The sequence below is a fragment of the Dendropsophus ebraccatus genome, chromosome 2, assembly GCF_027789765.1.
Source record: "Dendropsophus ebraccatus isolate aDenEbr1 chromosome 2, aDenEbr1.pat, whole genome shotgun sequence".
Classification (NCBI taxonomy): Eukaryota; Metazoa; Chordata; class Amphibia; order Anura; family Hylidae; genus Dendropsophus; species Dendropsophus ebraccatus.
Window position 1 is genome coordinate 28,826,976 of NC_091455.1, and position 13,631 is coordinate 28,840,606.

At 43.7% G+C, this 13,631-nt stretch overlaps 1 long non-coding RNA gene across 1 annotated transcript; it reads left to right on the forward strand.

Annotated features, from left to right (window-relative positions):
- The first annotated feature begins 1,237 nt into the window (after positions 1 to 1,237).
- On the forward strand, positions 1,238 to 2,770 carry LOC138784336 (uncharacterized). Its single transcript, XR_011361821.1, has 3 exons — positions 1,238 to 1,683; positions 2,043 to 2,365; positions 2,603 to 2,770. It is a non-coding gene; the product is annotated as an uncharacterized lncRNA (long non-coding RNA).
- The last annotated feature ends 10,861 nt before the right edge of the window (positions 2,771 to 13,631 follow it).

A 13,631-nucleotide genomic window follows, 5' to 3' on the forward strand; every position in this document is an offset into this window, starting at 1 on the left:
ACAACACGGCTCAGAAGAGAAGGAGCACCCTTTGGATTTTGGAGCGTGGATTTGGCTGGAATAAATGTAGGAGACCATGTTACAGTTACAGAGCCCCACTAGTGCTGAGACAGTGGGAACCCCCCACAAGTGACCCCATTTTGAAAACTACACCCCTTAAGGAACGTAACAAGGGGTACAGTGGGCATTTTGACCCCACAAGTTTTTCACAGTTTTTTGCAAAAGGGGCCCATGAACATTAAAAATCACATTTTTCACACTTACACGTTAGTGAAACCCCAAATTTTCCAAATTCCAAAAAGCTTGGAGAAGCAAAAGCCCCCCAAAATTTGTAAAGCAATTTCTCCTGAGTAAGAAAATACCCAATTTGTGAACGTAAAAAATTGTACGGACGCACAACACGGCTCAGAAGAGAAGGAGCACCTCTGTCTGTGTGTGCACGCGTACTGTAGCAGTAAATGCAACGACGTTTACTGACACTAACGAAGGCTGATGTTTATTAACGGACGCTGAATTACACTAACAGACACTGACACTAACGGACGTTGATGCTTACTAACAGACACTGGCGGTTACTAACGGACGCTGACTGATGCTTACTAACAGACACTGACTGGCGCTTACTAATGCACGCTGACTGACACTTACTAACGGATGCTGACTGACGCTTACTAACGGACACTGACTAATGATTACTAACGGACACTGACTGACACTTACTAACGGACACTGACTAACGATTACTAACGGACACTGACGCTTACTAACGGACACTGACTAACGATTACTAACGGACGCTGGCTGACGCTTACTAACAGACACTGACTGGTGCTTACTAATGCACGCTGACTGACACTAACGGACGCTGACTGACGCTTACTAATGGACACTGACTGACGCTTACTAACGGACACTGACTAACGATTACTAACGGACACTGACTAACGTGGCGTGGCTACCGCGGACTGGGGTGCCGATCGCGGGGGAGGGCGCGGGAATCGCGGGTGGGCCGCGGGAATCGCGGGGGGAGGGGGGGGCTCCGATCGTGGGGGGGGGGGGGTCATCAGAGGCAGGGGAGGAGGAGAGGGAGGGATCTCTGCCCTAGCTTCCCCCGGTCCCGGACCTCAGCAGAGACCGGGACCCGGGGGTTACTGATGACTGTGCACCAGCATCAGTGGATCGTTACCGATCCCCTGATGCCGGTTATTGCCTTTCCTGGACCCCTGCTGGGGGTCCAGGAACGGCTTCACTAAACTGTCAGCTATCAGCTGACAGTTTAGTTTCAGCTCCCGGTCACTGTTTACATAAACAGTGAGCACCGGGAGCCGGGAAGTTATAGTACGTCCTGGTGCGGAAACTAACCTCCTGCCAGGACGTACTATAACTGCATGGTGCGGCTATGGGTTAAACAACATTTGTTTTGTCCTGCAACAATGTATTATATATTGTTATATATAGGTTGCTGTGACCTCACTATTATGACGTCACCAACCTTCCACAGAAAACCCTTCCACATTGGTCTCCCGGTGTCAGTTCTCATTGAGACATTCGTGTCTCGAGTTCTGACTGTTTGTGTTTATCATAAATACTTGCGCATAGAGACGACTGAGGTTGAGGTTGGCGCCATGCCGCGCCGGAGAAGGAGGAGAGGCAGAAGAACATCAGGAACCAACAGTAATGGAGGTAATAGGCCGCATATCCCACCCACCTGTCAAAGACCCAACACAAGATACATATAAATCTATCAAATATATAGATTTATTGACTTTTGTGCATTGGAGCAGTTGCCATAGCAACCAATCAGATACCAGCTTTCATGTTTCTGAGGACTTTTCAAAAATGTGAACTGGGATCTGATTGGTTGCTATGGTAACTGCTCCACCGTCCCATCGTACATGGTTACATAGATCTCCCCCACAGGTGTTGGGACGATATCCCTGTCTGTATCTGTCAGTGCCTGGATTATAGATAGGACATGGAAGACCTGGCAGCTGATGGCGTCCATTGGAATCCATTAAAAGTGATACATATCTGCTTTTCAGGAACCATTACTGTGAGGAGGAGGAGAAGGAGGAGGAGGAGTATCCAGACACGAACATCTCTCCTGGATATCCTACAGGGATATATGATGCAGAGTATAGCACTCTTGGATGTCATAGATGGCATCAATGACCGCCGTCCACCGCCATCACCCACCAACGTGAACAGCGAGGAGGACAAGTGCCCCATATGTTTGGACAATATGACAGGAGACATGTACATTCTCACATGTACCCACATGTTCCACCAATCCTGTCTAGATACATGGCTGCTGGAAAACCAGACGTGCCCCATGTGCCGAGCGATCATCATCCGCGAGGGATAGGTAAGTCAACCAATCACATTTCCATAGCAACCGCTCAAATCTCAGCTTTCATTTTACCAGAAAAACGTCAGAAGTAAAAGCTGGGCTGTGATTGGTTGCTATGGCAGCTGTGATTGGTTGCTAGGGCAGATATAAAAATACTGTACATTACAGTTTACAGCCTCATTGTCCACCAAGAAGCCCTAACATTAAAACCACCCGACTAACTTTTATTTATTTATTTATTTTTTTCCAAAGATGCCGAATAGACGGGATAAAAAAGGAGAAAAAAGCAAAAGAAAAGGAAGAATGAAACAACATCCAGTGAAAACATTCATCCAGTGACATCTCCATCACATTGGATTTTTGAACAAAAAAACCCTTTTTCTTCACCCCACCCCCACCCCACCCGCCAAAAAATTGAAATCACTTCTCTACCAATAAAAATTTTTTTAAAAACAAATAATGAAGCTTATTTGACATTAATGTGTACAGAATCATCTATCCAAACTATTAAAATATGATGTTTATAATCCTACATGGTGAAAAATGTAAATAAAAAATACCGAATGCCAGAATTGCTGATTTTTGGTTTACAAAAAGCGTTCCAGTTTAACCAAATTGTACCAAAATTGTACAGATGTACAGTTTTTTCCCCACTTTAAAAAATGTACCCCCCCCCCAAAGTGCGTCTTATTAAACCGCCGCCGAGTTTAAACGGAAGCCGCTCCAGGCTTTCCCCCTGCAGAAGACACCTCCGCCAGCCTGCCCGACCTTTGGGGACCCATTACCAGGCTGCCACCTACCATGCTTCAGCCCCCGCAGGCAGGGGCATAGCTAGGATTCAAGGGGCCCCATAGCAAGGAAAAATGCAAGGGCCCCCCCTACGCACAACACGAAGCACAGTATATAGGAGGCTCTTATCAACCGCCTACCCTGTCTCTATCGCAGGTCTTCCCAGCAGGTTACCTAAGCACAACAGGCAGCAGGTCATAGATGGAGGATGCGAGCTGCTCGTCTGAGACACCGTTAAAGGGTGGGGTAGGGAGGGAAAAATATATTGTATATTGTAGTTATTATAGCTAGCCCCCCAATAGTGCCCTATATACTATATTTTTTAATCCTCTCATTAGTGCCCAATATGGTAGCTAACTCCTTCCTGTACTGCCCCATATAGTAGTTACTCCCCCAATAGTGCCCCATATAGTTGTAAGGCCCCCCATAGTGCCTCACATGGTAGCCAATCCCCGCCATACCACTCCATACAGTAGCCAATCCCCCCAATAGTGCCCCATACAGTATCCAATCCCCCCAAAAGTGCCCCATACAGTATCCAATCCCCCCAATAGGGTCCCATACAGTATCCAACCCCCCAATAGTGCTCCATATAGTATCCAATCCCCCAATAGTGCCCATATAGTATGCAATCCACCCATATAGTATGCAATCCCCCCAATAGTGCCCCATACAGTATCCAATCCCCCCATAGTGCCTCATATAGTATCCAATGCCCCAAGTAGTGCCCCATATAGTATCCAATCCCCCTAATAGTGCCCATATAGTATCCAATCCCCCCAATATAGTGCCCCACATAGTATCCAATCCCCCCAATAGTGCCCATATAGTATGCAATCCGCCTATATAGTATGCAATCCCCCCAATAGTGCCCCATACAGTATCCAATCCCCCCAATACCGCTCCATATAGTATCCAATCCCCCCAATAGTGCCCATATAGTATGCAATCTGCCCATATAGTATGCAATCCCCCCAATAGTGCACCATACAGTATCCAATCCGCACATAGTGCCTCATATAGTATCCAATGCCTCAAGTAGTGCCCCATATAGTATCCAATCCCCCAATAGTGCTCCATATAGTAGCCAATCACCCCAATAGTGCTCCATATAGTAGCCAATCACCCCAACAGTGCTCCATATAGTATCCAATCCCCCAATATAGTGCCCTATAAAGTATCCAATCCCCCCAATAGTGCCCATATAGTATGCAATACGCCCACATAGTGCCGATATAGTATCCAATCCCCCCAATAGTGCCTACAGTATATAGTATGCAATCCGCCCATAAAGTGCCCTTATAGTATTCAATCCGCCCATATAGTGCCCATATAGTATGCAATCTGCCCATATAGTGCCCATATAGTATGCAATCCGCCCATATAGTGCCCATATAGTATGCAATCTGCCCATATAGTGCCCATATAGTATGCAATCCGCCCATATAGTGCCCATATAGTATGCAATCCGCCCATATAGTGCCCATATAGTATGCAATCCGCCCATATAGTGCCCATATAGTATGCAATCTGCCCATATAGTGCCCATATAGTATGCAATCTGCCCATATAGTGCCCATATAGTATGCAATCCGCCCATATAGTGCCCATATAGTATGCAATCCGCCCATTTAGTGCCCATATAGTATGTAATCCGCCCAAATAGTATGCAACCCCCCCAATAGTGCCCCATATAGTATTCAATGCCCCAAGTAGTGCCCTATATAGTACCCCAGTAGTGTCACATATAGCATTAAATCCCCCTAATAGGTCCCCATATAGTATCCAATTCCCCCACCAGTGACACCCGCCCATCTCCCCATCCCCCTCACTTCCCTCAGCAGAACAAGAAAATAAAAAGACAGTAACTCACCTGTCCCCTGTCTCACCTTGTTTCGGCGGATCGCCCTGTCACAACCAGGGGGGGGGGGAGGGGGCAAGTCTTTTCAACTGGAAATGCCGACTAAGGCCCTGTTCACACTGACTAATCCCGCCATGCTCAGTGTGCTGCTGTAAGTGAATGAGAGGGCGCGTGCTCGTCTGCTGCCGACACTCTCCGCTCAAAGAACTAACATGTTACTTCTTTGAGCGGAGAGGAGAGGGAGCAGAGGAGCGCGCGCCCTCTCATTCACTTACAGCAGCACACTGAGCACGGTGGGATTTACGCTGTTTTTACTCAGTGTGAACGGGGCCTTAGTTGGCATTTCCAGTTTAAAAGACTTGGGATGGTGGCAGACAGAAAGGTCCTGGAACAGGAGTTGTGGGGGGACCCCAATAGGTATTACTTGCTTTTTTTTTATTCTTACCATGCCCATAAATTTATATCATGCATTTAATTACTCTGAACAGCCCCTTTAGGGTATAACCCACACACCGTATATGCAGCGCATTTACTTCTGCGATATGCAGCAAATACGCAGCAGATACACAGCAAATACACAGCAGATACGCAGCAGATACGCAGCAGATTAGATCTAAATAACTGAACACAGCATCAAATCTGCACCATCAAATCTGCTGCGTATCTGCTGCGTATACGGTGTGTGTTTGTACCCTAAGGGTATAAACCCACTCACCATATACGCAGCAGATACGCAACAAATACACAGCAGATTTGTTGGTACAGATTTGATGCTGTGTTCAGTTATTTAGATCTAATCTGCTGCGAGTTTGCTGCGAGTTTGCTGCGTATCGCAGCAGTAAATACGCTGCATATACGGTGTGTGGGTTTATACCCATAATGTTTCAGCTGTATAACTAGCAGCTGTGCAATCTATAGCAAGAATGCACTGCATGTGTCCATATCGTGAAACAACTGATGTGACTTAGGCTATGCTCACACTACGTATATTTTCGTAAAACTACGGCCGTTGTTGCACATTGAATTCACATTCATTGAATAGCGGCCGCAGAAAACCCTGCGGAACGGAACAGCCAGTCTCATACGTAATGTGAACAAACCCCTAAAGGGGAACTATAGGCAGGTTAGACAAATGCTGAGGAGGAAGGTATGTGTCTTGCCTTCCTCTTTGGCGATGGTCCCGCGCTGTTAGTCGGCAAACCTTCGGCCGGTAGAAGTGTTAGGAGGACTTCCTCTTATGCCAACCAGCCCGCCCGCTCTATTGATTATCAGAATAAATCAGTAACTTTAAATTCTCTAGAAAGAAGTATATAGTTGGTCTCTGTAAGTTTTCCGCCTGCTCACTAGGTGTCAGGAGCAGCTTGTACTTGGCCGGATGAGACGCCGTCACTATTTCACTGTTTGCATTCATCTTTATATTTGCTTTGAATGATGCAAATAATGGAAAAGCCTAGAAAGATGTGTGGCTGGGATGATCGCTTCACCAATAGTCAGGCCAGTTTATTCATCCCTTTTCAGGCCTTTTATTTTCCTTTGATTGACTTATTTGGAGCCTATTTATTTATTTATTTTTTAGACAATGTTCATTATACATAATTAATAGCTATTTAATTTCCTTTATAGATGCTACGAGAGCAATTACTATTTTTTGTTTCTTTTTAGCCCCTTTAAGCATCTTGAACTCATGTACGGTACTCTGTAATATGAATATATTGCTGTGTACTTTGCTTTTACTATAGTTATTGGTGTTCTTTCGAGGCAGGCACAGGGACCTCCAGTACTTCTGTGGATACCATGTCTACTGCTGATCGCCCTGCATTTATGTTGGGGGGCTGATAACAAGGATGTCTACTTGTTTACATGCCATGGTTGTTTTCACCACAGTGATTAGATCGTTGAGATCAAAGTTATGTCCAATGTCTATTCTAAAGTTATATCTAAGGGTACTATAACACGATAATTGGCCGAATTGGCCCTATCCGGCAGATAATCTCTCCGTGTAATAAACACAACGATCAGCCGATGACAGCGATCTGATCGTTGATATAGGTTTGGACCTATAATTGTCAGGTACCGACCTCGCATCACTACATGTAATAGCGGCGCGCGGCCGGCGGCTGACGACTTGCAAAGTGCATCCATTACCTATCCATGGTCCAGGGTTCTTCTTGCGGTCTGCTTCTCCCGGGTCCCACGCGCTGCATCTTTAGAGCGGCCTATCTGAGCTGACAGGCGGCTCAGCCAATCAAAGGCCGGGACCGCCGCGGCCAGTGATTGGCTGAGTGGCCTGTCAGCTGAGACAGGCCGTTTTGAAGATGCAGCTCGCGGGACCCGGGGATAAGCAGACTGCAAGAGGAGCCTGGACCATGGATAGGTAATGGATGCAGCTTTAGCAAGGGATGCAAGGACATCGGTAACAATGTCCATGCAGCCCTTGTTAAACGATTATCGGGCCGCGTAATAGGCCCAGTTTACTAGTGATGAGCGAATACTGTTCGATCAAATAGATATTCGATCTAATAGTAAGGTATTTGATCTATCGAATATTATCCAATAGTTCGCCGAATATTCGATATTCGATAAGCGTTCAAATCCCCCTACTTCCATTTTTTTCCTCCAAGTGGTCGAATAGACGTTTTTCAATAAAAGAATACTTGTTCCCATAGACTTTAATGGGATCGAATATCAGGGAGATATTCAAATGAATATCGAATATTCGAATATTTCACTATTTGCTCATCACTACAGTTATTATCGGACCCCATTGGGCCATGTAAGTCTACCCTAAGTCTACAGTCACCAGTACCTGCTGTGTAGTAGATGTAGTAGTAGTAGTAGCAGAGTAATCAGACACAATCCACATAAGCTGTGGTGGTTCAGCTGTCCAAAAGGCCGTCCATATACAATAACCTCATTAGATAGAAGCACGTCAGCCGCACTTAATTTAAAGCTATATTTCTTTATTCAAATTTCAACAAAGATCCCATCATAAATAGCGTAGACACGACACCTCCTGTTTGCCTACAATCACTTGACCCCTTCCGGCCCCTTTTCAAGGCCTGCTGGGAGCATGGTGTGTCCACGCCCATAAACAAACATGTAAGTAATAGCTAATTGACTATTAAAAGCTGCCATATTGGATCAAGGGCAAGTTTTCTCAATGGGAAGGTGGTCATGTAGCATAAAAAAAAGGACCAGAATAGTCTTAGAAATCGATTGTGAGAATCAGATTTGTAGTTCAGTCGTTATGAGCTTCAGCTCTGTGTTCAGCACCATAGACAACACATTGAACATGACAAATATTTAGCGGGGTGATTATAATCTGTATTTTCATGCGGCACTACTTTATAAATTGTAGACTGAATAACCTTGAATAATCGCAAAATTTAGAAAACTCTTTGCCGCTATGTTCCCACCATGAAAAATCTTTCAGGACGGGCATCAAAAAGACGGCCGCCTTTTCACAATGATGGCCGCAAATAATGATCACAAACATTATTTGCGGCTGCTGTCATTACTGACAGACGGTCGGCATTTAGCGCTAAGATGAGGGCTGTCCAAAAAGATGACATTTTAACATAGTGTGAACATATACTTATATATACATATACATATACATATATTTTACATTGGAAGACTATGTGCAGATATATGTTCCCTGTATTCCTGTGACTTCTGGTCACAGTTGTGTTACTGAATTAAGGAGAATAATGGATGTGATAAGAATACGTTTCATGGGGGATCGAGCTGTAATCCTAATGTAAATGAAGATCTGCTATTACAGACATGGAGGCTCTCGGGAAGTAGTGATGTGTTGGGTGATATGTTATATCTTCTCACCCGTAATAAAAAGGTCAGGCAGAACCTTATGACTTAATCTTATCCCGGATGATCAAAGTATTAAGTGACATCAGCTGCTTCCTTTATTTTCTGTAGGAAATAATAGCCATAGTACAAAAAGCTTCAGTGTCTCTCAGTGACTAATAGAAGAAGCATAATAGTATATAATATGACAAAAAAATGATATAGTATAAAATACAACATGACAGGGATATATCTTATGCAGTGCTACTCTTGCTATAGATTGCACAGACACTAGTTATGCAACTGAAATATTAACCCCTTAAGGTTAAAGCCAATTTTCGTTTTTGCACTTTTGCTTTTTCCACTTTATGTTTAAAAGTCCATAGCGCTTGCATTTTTTCACCTAGAGACGTATATGAGTGCTTATTTTTTGCGAAACCAATTGTACTTTGCAATGACAGGCATTATTTTTCCATAAAATATGCTGCGAAACCGGAAAAAAATCATTGGCGCTGTCAAATTGAAAAAAAAAAGGAATTTGTTTTGATTTCGGGAAGTTTTGCATTTACGCCGTTCGCCCTATGGTAAAACTGACTGGTTATGCATGTTCCTCAAGTCGTTACGATTACAACGATATATAACATGTATAACTTTTATATTATCTGGTGGCTTGTAAAAAATTGTAAAAAAACAGATATATGGTCCTTAAAATCGCTCTATTCCCATGCTTACAGCGCTTTTATCCTTTGGTCTATGGGGCTGTGTGAGGTGTTATTTTTTTGCGCCATGATGCGTTCTTTCTATCGGTACCTTGATTGCGCATATACGACTTTTTGATCACTTTTTATTACATTTTTTTCTGGATTTGATGCGACCAAAAATGCGCAATTTTACACTTTGGAATTTTTTTGCGCTTATGCCGTTTACCGTGCGAGATCAGTAATGTGATTAATTAATAGTTCGGGCGATTACGCGCGCGGCGATACTAAACATGTTTGTTTATTTATTTATTTATATTTATAAAATGGGAAAAGGGGGGTGATTTTTAATAGGGGAGGGGATTTTTTATTAATAAGAAAAAAATTTTACTTTTATTTTTACTGTAACTAGAAGTCCCCCTGGGGAACTTGTATATAAACAGCAATGATATCTTATAGAGATCAATGCTGTGTATATACACAGCAAAGATCGATGAGATCGGTCATAGATTGCTATGGCCTGCTGCAGGCCACAGCAATCTATTGCCGAGCCGGGATCAGCGTCATTCCGATGCTGAGGCCCGGCACGGGTAGAAGAACAGATCTCCCCCCCGCAATCGCATCACGGGGGGGAGATCCGTCCCACTAGACACCAGGGGAATGAGGTCTGAAGGTTTGACAGCTGCACTTAGAGGCTTAATTAGCCAGCGCGGCAACGGGACCCGCGCTGGCTAATAGAGGCACTGCCTGGCTGCACATGTCAGCTGGGATCAGCGCCGTTCAGAGCGGGTCTCGGAGGGACCCCGCTCTGAACACCCCCCGCGGCACCATGACGTATCAGATATGTCATGGGTCGCTAAGGGGTTAAAGGGGCTGTCCAGAGTGATAAAATGTATGATATATAGTTAGGAGCATGATAAGAATAAAAAGGTAAGTGATACCTATTGGGGTCCCCCACAGCTCCTGATGAGAGGCCACTCTGAAGCTGCAGCGTGCAAAATCCAGGAAGAAGAAAACCGCAAGAGGAGCCCTGGACCATGGATAGGTAATGTATTCACTTTGCAAATCGTCATCCGCCAGCTGCGCACCGCTATTACATGTAGTGATGAGCGGTCGGCGCCCAACAATTATAGGTCCAAACTTATATCAACGATCAGCCGCTGATCGTTGTCATTGGCTAATTATTGTGTTTATCACACAGAACGATAATCTGCCAGATGGGGCCGATTCGGCAGATTATCTTTCCGTGTAATAGAGCCCTTAGTCTATTCAACTGGAAATGCCGACTCAGCAATAACTGGCAGTGGCGGTTTTCCCCCTCAGTCAGTGATTGACCAGAGTGTTTGCCCAGGCCGTCACTCCTATGCAAGTATCCCCATTCCCAAACTGGGAGGATGATGAGGCTGTGAGTAGGGGTGTAGCTATAGGGGGTGCAGGGATAGCAATCACAACTAGGTGCCTTAAGGGGCTCACATTTGATTCAAATGATGTATGGTAAAGATGGGGCAGAACTGGTTTAGATTTTGTTTTGGGACTTCTGAGATCCACAAAGATCTGCACCTATCTTCAGAATGGGGTCAGCTGTCTCTGTAGCTTATATAATAATGAATGGAGAAAACTGTGCATATGCATGATTGCTTTTGTTTATTTACTGCTTGGGTTTAGCCGCAGAATCATAGGTAGGGCGACCAATATCCTAAACATAGCATATGGCGTACATGTTGATTACATGGCTTATGAAATTCTCATTCGTGTTCTAAGGCTTCTTATTGGAGAGCCATTGCCTTCTTCCTAGAATTCTCAGTGTAGAAGGGATTGGCCTATAAGTCTCTATAAAATGTTATAGCCAACATCTTGCTCTGTGTTGATCAGGGACAAGTACCCTGAAACAGCTGTCTACAAGTGCGTTACTTTTCATTCTGGGGAAGGTTTCTAGTTTTGCTAGTTAAATCCTCGGTGTTCATATAACTTCATGATGTTCTCCTCAAGAAGAAGCATTACTCTTTCGGTCACATGACATAGGCCTCTCTGTAGGGAGCCTACACCTTACAATTAGAGATGATCGAATATCGGGATTTTGCAGGTTCCATTGAACTTGAACAATCTCGAACCGACAGCATTTGATTCCCGATGCCTTCCCGTTCCGAGGGGAAGGAGTAGACAGCTCGAGTACCGACTGGAATTTTGGGATACAGACTATTACCTAGGCTGTATCCTTGAATTCCAGGCGGTACCCGGGTGGTCTACTCCTTCCCCTCGGAACGGGAAGGCATCGGGAATCAAATGCTGTCGGTTCGAGATTGTTCAAGTTCGATGGAACCTGCAAAATCCCGATATTCGATCATCTCTACTTGCTATGTATTGATCAAGGTCAAGAATTCTGAAACAGCTGTCTACAGATGGGTAACTTATCCTTCTGGGGAAGGTTTCTGAGGTTGACTGGTTAAATCCCCAGTCATGTTCTAAGGCTTCTTAAAGGGACCAAATGTTGGCTTTGAGAGAAAGTTGTCTCTGATTACACCAGAGAACTGTTTTGCGTATCTTTCTTCTACAATGGGAATAGTCTTTCAGAAGACTATATATCACCAATCTCATTGCAGGCAGACTCTGCTGGACTACATTTGCCAAACAGAGCAATAAAAGATGTGCATATTTTCTGCAAGATTCATATAGTAAAATTATTAAAATCAGATGTAAAAGCATCAAATATAATCATTAAACCTTTAACAGGCCTATAATACTGTACCGGGAAGTCACATAATATATTTATTTGCTCTTTTGCTTTGCTGTATCTTTAACAGCTCTCCGGACAATGTCTGGTATCTTGTAATATTGAGTGTTACATCAGTAGCTCGTAGCATCGAGTAAAATTCTAAAAATGCACATCAATCATAACGTCCATTTACAAGTAATGGTATCTGCCAAAGCTACACGAAAAAGCTTGAAGTCATTGCTTTCAAACGGCTCCGTAACCAGGGAATAGGGTTTCATGCTATTTTCATTTACAACCGTTCCCATATGTGCATTATTTTTAGGATTATTTTATGTATCCACATTTATCTTTGATGCTAGATATAATTATGCCTAAACTAGCTCTTTCCCACATCTCGTATTATTTGTGCTAGCACATTGGAGTGCTATTTGCCCAAAGACCCATCATATGTTTCTCATTAGGGCAAACCAACAAAACAATAAATCAATCGTCCTGGAGCAGCATGGGGACTGTAGTGGAAAGGTATTCAGGTAGGAGAACATAGCGCAATTCCCAAGTAGGACACTTAGAAGAGTATTACGAGATTGACTGGACAAGCCAAAGCCAATATATCCACAAATGCATAGGGATAGCTTTGTTCGGCTACAGATTTGGGGAGAGTAAAACTCAAGGGCACCATTGTTCCTTACCACCAGTACAGAGCTGAAGTGCAGAACTAGAAGCAAGTCGGTTTAGAAATAATTCAACATTTTACAAAAATGATGGATCATTATATGAATTATATAGGTAGAATCTGTGCAGGTGCAGGGACACCTGTCAAAGATGAGAGTACCTGCTGTACCCACTGTGCAGTGAGGCATACACTGTATGCCAGACCTTTCAGTTCACATACACTGTATGCTTTGCTACTTAGGGCTGGCCTAGCGACTGTATCTCATTATCAAGAGGTGAGCAACAATTTTAATTTCGTCTGGAGCTTTAGAGTCCTCAGTTGGGAAATTTAATTTTGTTAACCCTTTAAATCAGCCAAAGAATCATAATCAAATTTATGTCCAATTCACTTTGAATCCTCTCTTAATGAATTTCGAGAGGTTTGCCTACACTTGTCCATAACTATATATGTATGTTTGAATATGACAAAAAAATGCTAACAGACAAAATGGTGCTGTATAGAGAACTATATGGAAGGACAACTGACTATGAATCTATGAATGTGATACGTGTAAGAGGAAAATTAGTTTCTTTAGGGTTCCTTAATGTTTTTATAATACAAGAAAAACTACATTTCTACATACTATTATAATTCTGACTAGTCACAAGACAGTAGAATTGGACTTCCCCTGCAGTAGTTAGCTTTCCTAAGTCCTAACAGTGGCTCTCAGTATTCAGATACCCCTAGGACTTATGGCCAAATTG